Source organism: Stigmatopora argus, chromosome 2 (assembly GCF_051989625.1).
Source record: "Stigmatopora argus isolate UIUO_Sarg chromosome 2, RoL_Sarg_1.0, whole genome shotgun sequence".
NCBI lineage: Eukaryota > Metazoa > Chordata > Actinopteri > Syngnathiformes > Syngnathidae > Stigmatopora > Stigmatopora argus.
In genome coordinates, this window is record NC_135388.1 from 3,785,001 (window position 1) to 3,795,483 (window position 10,483).

Genomic DNA, 10,483 nt, shown 5'->3' on the forward strand with positions numbered 1-10,483 from the left:
CGGCCGGCGTGGACTGAAATTCGGGGAAAGCAGACAGTTAAGTGCGCGAGACTGATTTGTCTCAGACGCCGCCAATCTTCTGACCTAGCCTGTAGCGCTGGATTCGATGCCGCTTTCAAGAGTCTTTAAATGCTCCGAGGCGTGCGTGTTCGCGCAAAGTATTAACGTAGTACGCCCCGCGGTAGAATTTGAGGTTGTCTTCTTTGAATTTATTTTATCTAATAAACAGTTCCATTGGTTTTGTTTTTTTCCGTTTGAAAACGTCTCGACTCCAGAACGTACAGCGCTACTAGCTAAAACCTGCCTAACTCCATGGGGTTATTTGTTTTCAATATGAAGACCTTTAGCTCAATCGTTAATTGTTTTTATTTATTTTTGAGGCAATTTTGAACGTTCAAGTGCTGAACTTACCAGGAATTCAAGGTTGAGGCAACGTTTAAGAGTGACCACAATTACAGATTTGTCAGATTATAGTGAAATATTGAAACAAAAAAGATGAGGGGGTTTGCAACCAGACAGATAGTCATACTTTAATGTTTTTACAACTTTCCTTGTTCTGTTAGCCTGGCTTCTTTCGGCTACTTAACTTATAACTCTGCCTTTTCTTGCTACTGTCACAATGACATTTCCCGAATAAGGGATGAATAAAGTTATCCAATCCAATCCAATACCTCTACTTATGAATGCCTCTAGGTACGAAAGTTTCAGGTAACGATTTTTTTTTATATGCAAATGAGTGACTTGAGATACGAAAAAGATCCAAGTTACGAAATGCCCCAAAAAGTAAATGCATTTCCTTATCCGTTACTTTATTTTGAACTCCCCTAATTAAGCGAATAAAAACTACAAATGCAACGTGGCACATTTTTTTTTTCTCTCTCTCTCACACACACACACACATGGCACACGTAAAAGTCTAAAATGTACTACAAAGTGGACGGCTTTCGGCCCTGGTAGAATGGGCTCTTGCCGCCATCTGTTGGACAAACAATTACATCTATAACGGCCGTGGAGGGAGATATTTCAGCGGCGCAGGGCACATTTCCATATGCTTTATTTTATTTTAAGACATTAATAAATAATTTCCTTATAATTTTCTCATTTTTGTGTTTCCTCACGTTTCATACAAAATTGGGACACTTTGACCAATTTTAAAGGGTTTAGTTGGTAGTTCTGTGAGGACCGTTGAACGAATTAGATAATTTACATATAAAGTGCACCTCTACTTACAAAATGTTCAAGTTACGAAAAAAGTATTGGAACCAATTAACTTCGTAACTAGAGGTACAATTGTTTTCAGATTTTGCATCATTTTTGAGTACAATTTCCTATATTCGATGAAAATTGACAAGCTTGCTATTAATAGTCTACTGTGTGGTGAACAACTCTGCAATATATTTTTTCTCTTTACGGTTATTTTACATGGAAATATAATGGAACAAAATGGGTGGAAAGCTTAGGATTGTGTAAACTCTTGAAATTCTGGAGTAGTTGGCAGCTCTACTTTAGCAATGCAGCATAGCTAGGTAGATATCTCATTATGCCATTTGTGTGAGAAATTGGATAAAAATGAATTTTTCCTCCAGTGTTATCTTCGTCCTGCGTGAGTGCAGAAGTCACATTGCCGCGTCAGTCCATAATTAAAAGGAATGTTCTTTTGATGGAGTTGATGATATTGGCGATTACATTCCCCTGATAAACAAATAAATGTTGTAACAATCCAGATCAAAAAACACAGGTTTCATCTTGCGCATGTTTAGCAGCCAAACCACAGGAGCCGTGGCACGCAAAACGACAATATAACAACTCAACCACTGAATCGCTATTTTTTTAAATTATTTAACAAAATGAAAAATAGTTGATAATAGCCATAGAGTATGAATCTGATATTTTAAGCAAATTTGTGAAAAATAAGGTATGCAAAAAGTAGAGAGGTAGCAGAAATGGTGAAGAGAAACCGATTCATGAAAAGAACAGAGGACTAAGACAATATGGAGCAATGAGACGGAATGTCTTGGATTGGATAACTATATTCATCCGTATTCGGGAAATTTCGTTGTCACAGTAGCAAGAGGGTGAGAATGCAGATATGGGAAAGGCATTTTAGACATAAATAGATAGGTAATAAGTAAGTTAATAAATAAATAAATACATGAATAAATATATAAATAAAATAAATAAGTGTGTTGCTGAAATATATCTATCTATATATGCATACATATACGCATATATCCATATAAATAAACACATATATATATATATATATATATATATATATATATATATATATATATATATATATATATATATATATATATACATATACATATATATATATATATATATATATATATATATATATATATATATATATATATATATATATATATATATATATATATATATATACGCATACATACACATAAATATGTATATATATATATATACATACATACATACACATAGATGTACATGTATACATACGGTAGGTCTTAACACTCAGCCATTTGTTTTGTTAAAGAGCCTGACAGCTGATGGGAGGAACGATCTGCGGAAGCGCTCCTTCCTGCTTCTAGATATTTATGCATAAATTTGATGTAGCATGAAGACACTAGGTCATATGTCCTTGTACAGTAATCCCCGAATATTGCGGTTCACGGTTAATGTAGACCAAACATGGCCGCGATAATTGAAAAATCGTGAAGTAGGGTCACCCCCATTACAGTAATCCATCGTTTATCGCAGTTAATATAGACCAGACATGGCCGCGATAAACGAAAAACCGCAAAGTAGGGTCACCCCTATTAAAAATAATAATAAATTGTTTTTTTTTACTTCAGTGCTGAGTTCTAGTAGCAAGTGGAGGACAGGGGAGTGGCTTCTGCTTGTGAGTTTCAGCGTGGATTTTCACATTTTTATGAACTTTCAAAAAAAATTAAATTAAGACAAAACATTTCCCCCAGAAAAAAACGCGATAGTTGAAGCCGCGATATTCGAGGGATTACTGTGTAAAAAAAAAATTCTTCAGTGCTGAGTCTTAGTGGCAAGAGTGGCTTCCGCTTACGGGTTTCAGCGAGGATTTTCACATTTTTATGAACTTTAAAAAATATATATTTTTTATAATAGCGCTAAAAAAAAAATCGCGAAATAGTGAATTTGCGATAATCGAGGGATTTCTGTAGTTGGACGAACTGCATCGATATAAGCATGAGGGCTACAAGCTAGCGTTCTGTAACTGTTTACTTTAAAACATACCGACCATGTGAACTGACCTTGGAAAGATGACAATTGGCTTAAATTTTGTAAAAAAGGCTGTGGTGACGTGATGTATGGATAGTAAACTGTCGTGAATACCTTCCAGGTGAAGTGAATGCAAATCTGCTTTGGGTTGAACACCATAACGTCAGGGTGCCGTGTTCGAGCTTTTGCAAGTAATTATACTAATTCCATTCTGACCCAGTGTGATTTACAGGTGCTTGGATTCCTTTTCATCGCGTTGGTGTTCTGTATTTGTGTCATTAGTGCATGAGTATTAAAACACTAGCTTCAAGGCAAACTGTTTTTGTATTAAAAGAATTAAAAAAAGAAAACAAATCTTGCAACGACTTGCCTGTGTAATCAGACACTTGAGTGGATATGCTGTCACGGATTTGTTCCCGATTAACCTCGTCAAATAGTACCCGCAGAATGATCCAAAATGCTCAGACAACTGCAGGTAAAAAACAAGACAAAAAACGTTAAACTAAAAATAAACCAATTATTTTCAAGCAAAACTCGGTCGGGCTCAAATCGATTTTTTTTCTGCCATACACGTAGTACGAAATTTAGCATTCAATACTTGGTACACGGTCGATTGGTCGCTGGTCTTTAGGTCGCCGATCTTTTGGTCGCCGATCTTTTGGTCGCCGATCTTTTGGTCGCCGATCTTTTGGTCGCCGGTCTTTTGGTCGCCCGGAAGGTAAGTGATAATTACCATTTAAATCGTTGCTCAAATTCCCTAAATACAAACTATGAATGACTATTTAGTCATACTTAATGCCCTAGTAATTATTAGGCTAAAGAAAAGCTCCAAATTTCCCAGACTTGTATTGTTTTTTGTTGGAGAACTTGTTAAGACCCTGACGGACGTAGCTTCTTAAAGGGACAACGCATGTACATACAAACTCTTCTACACTCACACGTCGGCTCAGTGAAACTGCTCATGGCCATTGTTGGCTTTTATTGAGACGTAGACCGTCTTGTTTTACCTTGTTTTGTCGCCAGTCTTTTGGTCGTCGGTCTTTTGGTCGCCCGCTGTCGCGGTCGGGGCGACCAAAAGACGGCGACCAATCGAACGCACACGCAATACTTACTGCTCTTTTTGTCGAAAGCAGTTTGAGGAATCACAATGAAATGATCTCAATACGGGAGACTGCAACAGCTCTATCAACTCTGCCTAGCAACAGATGACAAGCCAACTTGTGACCAAGAATCGTGGACATTTGTGCGTACGGGTGCCTATTAAAATTGTTGTTCACCATCATTTTTCCATTTTTTTTTTTTAAGTGTGGCTACCTGATATGCCCCGTCTGACAAGTTGTGGTGCCGTGAAGGGCGCATGTTTGCGTGCGTATGAAAACGAACAGGTCGTAACTTTGATGGCGTGAGCGTGCAGTCTTTTAAGTGCTGGTATGTGTGCGTGCGAACTCTCCACCAGGTGTGTGTAGTGCGTTTCAAGGGGCGGGGAAATCCGGAAGGAAACTTTTACGCCCAGAGAAAAAGTCTTTGACGGACTCTTGAAAGGATTTTTCAAAATGGGAAGTTTGTCGGCCGTTTTACGTCGTCACTTTTATCCCGTTTTAAAGGGATGTGCAACTTGTTAAACGTGCCGTGTTAAAGGACTTCACACCTGACAAGCAATGGGGGCTATTTACAAATGTTTACGACTTAATGTGAATGAAAACAAGCAAGGAAAAGTTACGGATATGTTGGACTATTGTCAGCGCAATGCTAATGATGGCATTTCGTGAGGGTGGGCAATACAGTGATCACTTGAATATCGCGGTTAATGTAGACCAAACATGGCCGTGATAATTGAAAAATAGCAAAGTCGGGTCACCCTTATTAAAAAATATATTAATAAATTTGTTTACTTTTATGTTGAGTCCAGTAGCAAGAGTGGCTTCTGCTTACGAGTTTCAGTGTGAATGTTCACATTTTTATGAACTTTAAAAAAAATTAAGCATTTTTAAAGTTCATAAAAATGTGAAAAGCCACTAACATCAAATGCTGAGTCATAGTAGCAATAACTTTTTTTTATTTTTTAAAGTTCATAAAAATGTGAAAAGCCACTAACTTCCGTGCTGTCATAATAGCAAGAACTTTATTTTTATTTTTAAAGTTCATAAAAATGGGAAAAGCCACTAACTTCAGTGCTGAGTCATAGTAGCAAGAACTTTTTTTAAAAGTTCATTAAAATAACAAAAGCCAAAATCTTCAGGGCTCAGTCATAGTAGCAAGGACTCATTTAAAAAAAAAAATGTTCATAAAAATGTGAAAAGCCACTAACTTTAATGCTGAGTCATAGTAGCAAGAACTTTTTTAAAAGATCATAAAAATGAGAAAAGACAAAAACTTCAAGGCTGAGTCCTAGTAGAAAGGACTCATTTAAAAAAAAAAAAGTTCATAAAAATGTGAAAAGCCACTAACTTCAGTGCTGAGTCATAATAGCAAGGACTCTTTTTTTTAAAAGTTCATAAAAATGTGAAAATCCACACTGAAACTCGTAAGCGGAAGCCACTCTTGCTACAAGGACTCGAACTGAAGTTTAAAACAAAATAAAAATGAATAGCAGAAAAAAATCGCAAAGTAGTGAATTCGCGATAATCGAGGGATTACTGTTCGACTTCAAATTCTTACCGTGCTTGACACGAAAGCATATTTGCACAATACATCCCAGATAAATTATCAATGCATGTATTTTAGAGTCACTGCATTGTTATCATGTCTAAAATTGTACTGTTGCATGTTGCAACTTTTATTCCCACACTGAAATTGTGTCTTAAGTGTGAGTGTTGTAATGTTTTTCAAGTGTACCCTGTTTTTTTGCACCCTTATATAAGAACTTGATAGGTAAATTTGCGCAGCAGTAATGAGTTTACAGTCGCGTGTCGGTAGAATGAGTCAGTACCCACCCAATCTTTTATCAAATAAAAGTGTTCCGCGCCCGACGCTGCGTTGTGTCCTGAGGCCAAGTCATGTTTTGGCTCAGATTCTTCACACACTGATTGCTCTTCAATTATGCTCAAATGGCTTCAGATCTAATAGAAAATCAAAGGTGGCTGTCGCACTCTGTTTTTTTGGAATGCTACAGAACGGGAGGAGGTTTTCTTTCCAAGCTTGACTTTCAAAAATCTGCCAAAAGTTTTCAAATATAAATAAATAAACTGTTAAAATGCGAACTGGGTTAAGTTAGTTCAGTTTTTCCCGAAGGTAGATTTGGCAAAGCAACGCTACTTCAGACAAGAAAACATTAATAAAACCAAATGTCAACATCAAAAACAAAAGGAAAAAAAATGCGGCAAGATAGAAGCCATCGAGGAACTAAAAAAAATTGAAATCATAAAAATAGAGAAAATGAAAGTTGTCAAATCAAAAAGTTCAATTGAAAATGAATGAGTTATGCATTTAATAAAATTAAAATTTATTTGTATTGTTATATTATTTATTTACATGCAATATTTCTAATTTTACAAATGATATAGTTCACATTAATTATAATTACATACCAGTATGAGAACATAAATTTCAACTCATTCACTGATGATTATTATTATTATTTTTAATCATAATCCACATACAGAATGTGGACATCACATTATGGGTCATTTGTTCTCATGTTTATATTCCAGTTCTTCACGATTTTGTTTGTTAACATAATCACTTTCCCTATAAAGATTTAATGGTGGGACACGTAGAGGGGCAAGTATAATAATGCCCCGCAGGGATTAGAGTTTATTTAAGGCTGGTAACACCCATTGGCGTCAAGCACACACACACACACACACACACACACACACACACACACTCGCTTCCACTCGCTGTGGCACGCACATATCCGTGAATATTGCAACACACAGGTATATGATGACAATGAAATTTCCTGAATACGGGATGAATAAAGTTATCTAATCTAATCTAATCTAATCTAATGCCGGCAAACAAGCTGCTTGACGTACATGCAAACATCATATGCACAGACTCCCACAATGCTTTTCTCTAAAAATCTAAATATTATATCTAAAATGGTCCGGCCCACGTGAAATCAAGTTGACGTTAAAGCGGCCCGCGAACCAACCCGAGTCTGACACCCTTGGTCTACATGAACCGCGATATTCGAGGGATTACTGTATTCCAAAAACGCAGAGTGTAAAAGAAGTGTTACTATGGTATTTGAGGACTGCACGCAATGCGTTTCATTGATGGCAGAGATTAGAGAGATAATGCATGGCACACCACACTACAAGATACTGCGTGCATGCGACTCCTCACGCCAAGCAACTGCTCACACTTCATCAAGTTTAAAGTTAAATCTCGGAAATCTCATCCAACTATTTTGTTGTTGTTGTTTGTTTTAACCATTCTACACACACATTTTTCCAACGCTTACAGGGAACTTATATAACTGATTGTCTGCTATTGACATCCATTCATTCACGCCAACCCGTCAAAAATGACTGGACGTCGAAAGCTCTCAATGGAACTCGAATATGAGCATTCAAAGTCAGTCTTCCTGGTTTGAGTGAAATGGACGTCTATCGGCATCAATTGGGTTAAATACTATGAAAAAAATCAACTATTGAGTGGTTCCTGGAGCCATAACCTATCTATATTTTGGTTTTTATTCAAAGGTGTTTTTTAAAAAAATCAATGTTTTAATGACTGTTCACTTATTTTTTTTCATATTTGTTACATAAATTTCAAATGGTGGTTTGTGCATCAACCTCACAGTTCTGGGATCAAGCGTTTAATTCCAGGTTGGTCCTCACTGAGTGGAGTTTGCGTGGGTTTTCTCCAGGTACTCTGGTTTCCTCCCACATCCTAAAAAAATGCATGCTAGGCTAGGCTAGCTAGTTGAACACTCAAAATTGCCCCTAGCTATGATTAATGGTCCATCTCCTTATGCCCTGTGATTGGCTGCCCGCCAATTCAGGGTGTCTATAGTTAGCTGGCATCAGCTCCAGCACCCCCCTTGTGAGAATACCACTCCGAACAAAAAACTGTCAGGTCAACTAATTTCACTTTAGCTTTTAGCGTTGACAGAAAAAAAGTGAACCCTTACAACTACATATTTGATATAAAATTGAAGTTGGTGTGCATTAGAATTAAAATAACAGCCAATGTGTGATTTAGCAGACATACCACAGACATTATATAACCAGTTGAATTGATAGCGCAAAGCCGGCCGGTGTGACTTTTCTCCTTTTTTCTAGCAGTTGTGAACTTGGCGTGCCATCTAAAAAAAGCGTCAACCTAACTGTTGTGATAGGGGAAAAAAGGGCGAGCGATACGTCGCTTTGCGCTTTCTGTACAAAGGCCCGGCGACCCTTGGCTCCGTTAGAGCAAACACAGTCTGCACGCAACGCACAATGATTAACCCCCGAGATCCTCTATTCAAGTGAGGGATCACTGGGACATAAAAAAAAATAATCCTTCCTCGCTGCTATTGTGTCAACAGGATTCTCACAGAAGCTGAGAACCGAAAAAAAGGTAAACTCCATTGTTAAAGTTTCCAAAATATTGATGAGTGCGTACAAGTCCCTTTCAGAATTTCCTACAAATGTGTTTTAGAATCTAGCAATAGGAACATTATTAAAAAAATTGAAAAAAAAATCCTAATTTTCGATGTGTAATATTTAAAGAGAACGTGAATAAATGCCAAAACGTGAAAAATACGAATAAAAAATAAGCAACGTATTTAGCCACATATAAGCCGCCACCGGGTATTAGCCGCACCCTTAAAACTGTTGAATTTTTTACAATTTCTCACGTATAAGCCGCCCCCTGATTCACATATTTACCCTCCATATTAATGGTTGCATTTTCGTGCATGTCGTCTTTTTATGCGCATATAAGCCATATCCTCGAGTCCGTCAACATTTTTTTCTCCGACAAATGTAGCAAATACGGTAAATGAACGTTTAATACACCTAAAAAAAGGATTACCATATTTTCTTTTTTTAACTCAAATGTCAAAAAAATCAAAGATATATATTTTCCCCTTTGGTTTTTGTCTCTAAAAAAAATTACATATAAAAAGACAAATAACAGAGGGACTATTTTCTATTAATTTGCTTAAAAAGAAGATTATGATCATTTTTAGGTCACCAATCTTTAAATAATAAATGAAATATCATCATAGTTGTCGATTAATCGTGTCAAACATTATAACCCACCAAAGAAAACCATAACGATGCTAGCGCAAAAAAATAGCATTAATTTATTTACATACATTTCTTTAAATTGCAAAAAAAGTAACTGGGATTCTCAGGCAATAACACAGTTTACCGAGCGGCTAAATTTATAAAGTCTGTTTGCGTGCATATGTACCTCCCATATGCAGATGTGTGTTTGTGTATGTTGTATATGTGTAGCATGTGTGCGTGCAGAAGAGGTTAATATGAGTCACGCATGACTTGATTTGCGTGCTTCTCTGTATGATTCCTCTATAGAATGGAATAGAAAACATCTAGCTGAGTGCACATGGGGGTGGGGGGTCAAGGTTTATAAATAAACAGAGCCCAGGGGACAATGAGGAGGCCTAAATCTATACGCATAACCAGAAATATACAGATCACTGATACCAAGCGAGTTATAAATGCAATTAAAGTTGCACCGACTGATGTTAGTACGACAGCGAATTGAATTGCAACTAGTCGCAAGAGATTATTCATTTTTAACAACACAATACTTGCATGTTTTCAACAAACGTTGTCAATACAAATGATTCTGATGAAGTGGAGAGACTTTTTGCACGGCAACGCGCTCATAACATAACAAACAAATTGAAATGAACTTGGATTACGATGCAGACACTCAAAAATAAGTTTACCACATTTTCACGACTATAAGGCGCACCACATTATAAGGCGCACCCTCAATGAATGACATATTTTATTTTTTTTCCATATATAAGGCGCAATGGATTATAAGGCACCCTGTCTATTTTGGAGAAAATTTAAGACTTTTAAGTGCGCCTTATAGTCGTGAAAATATGGTAATCTAACCTTACACTAAACTTCATTCTAATTTTGTTTTAAATGTTTATATCTTTCTTCTCCCGGGTTGTCTCTATTTGCCCCGCCTCCACCCTGACTTTCAAATGCAACCTATCGAGGGTTGTTTGCTTTTGTATTCCCTTCAAAATATTCCGAAAATGATGCATACAAATGTCCTCACATTAGGATAACGCACAACCACTTGCCAACGAGAAGTAGTATATACT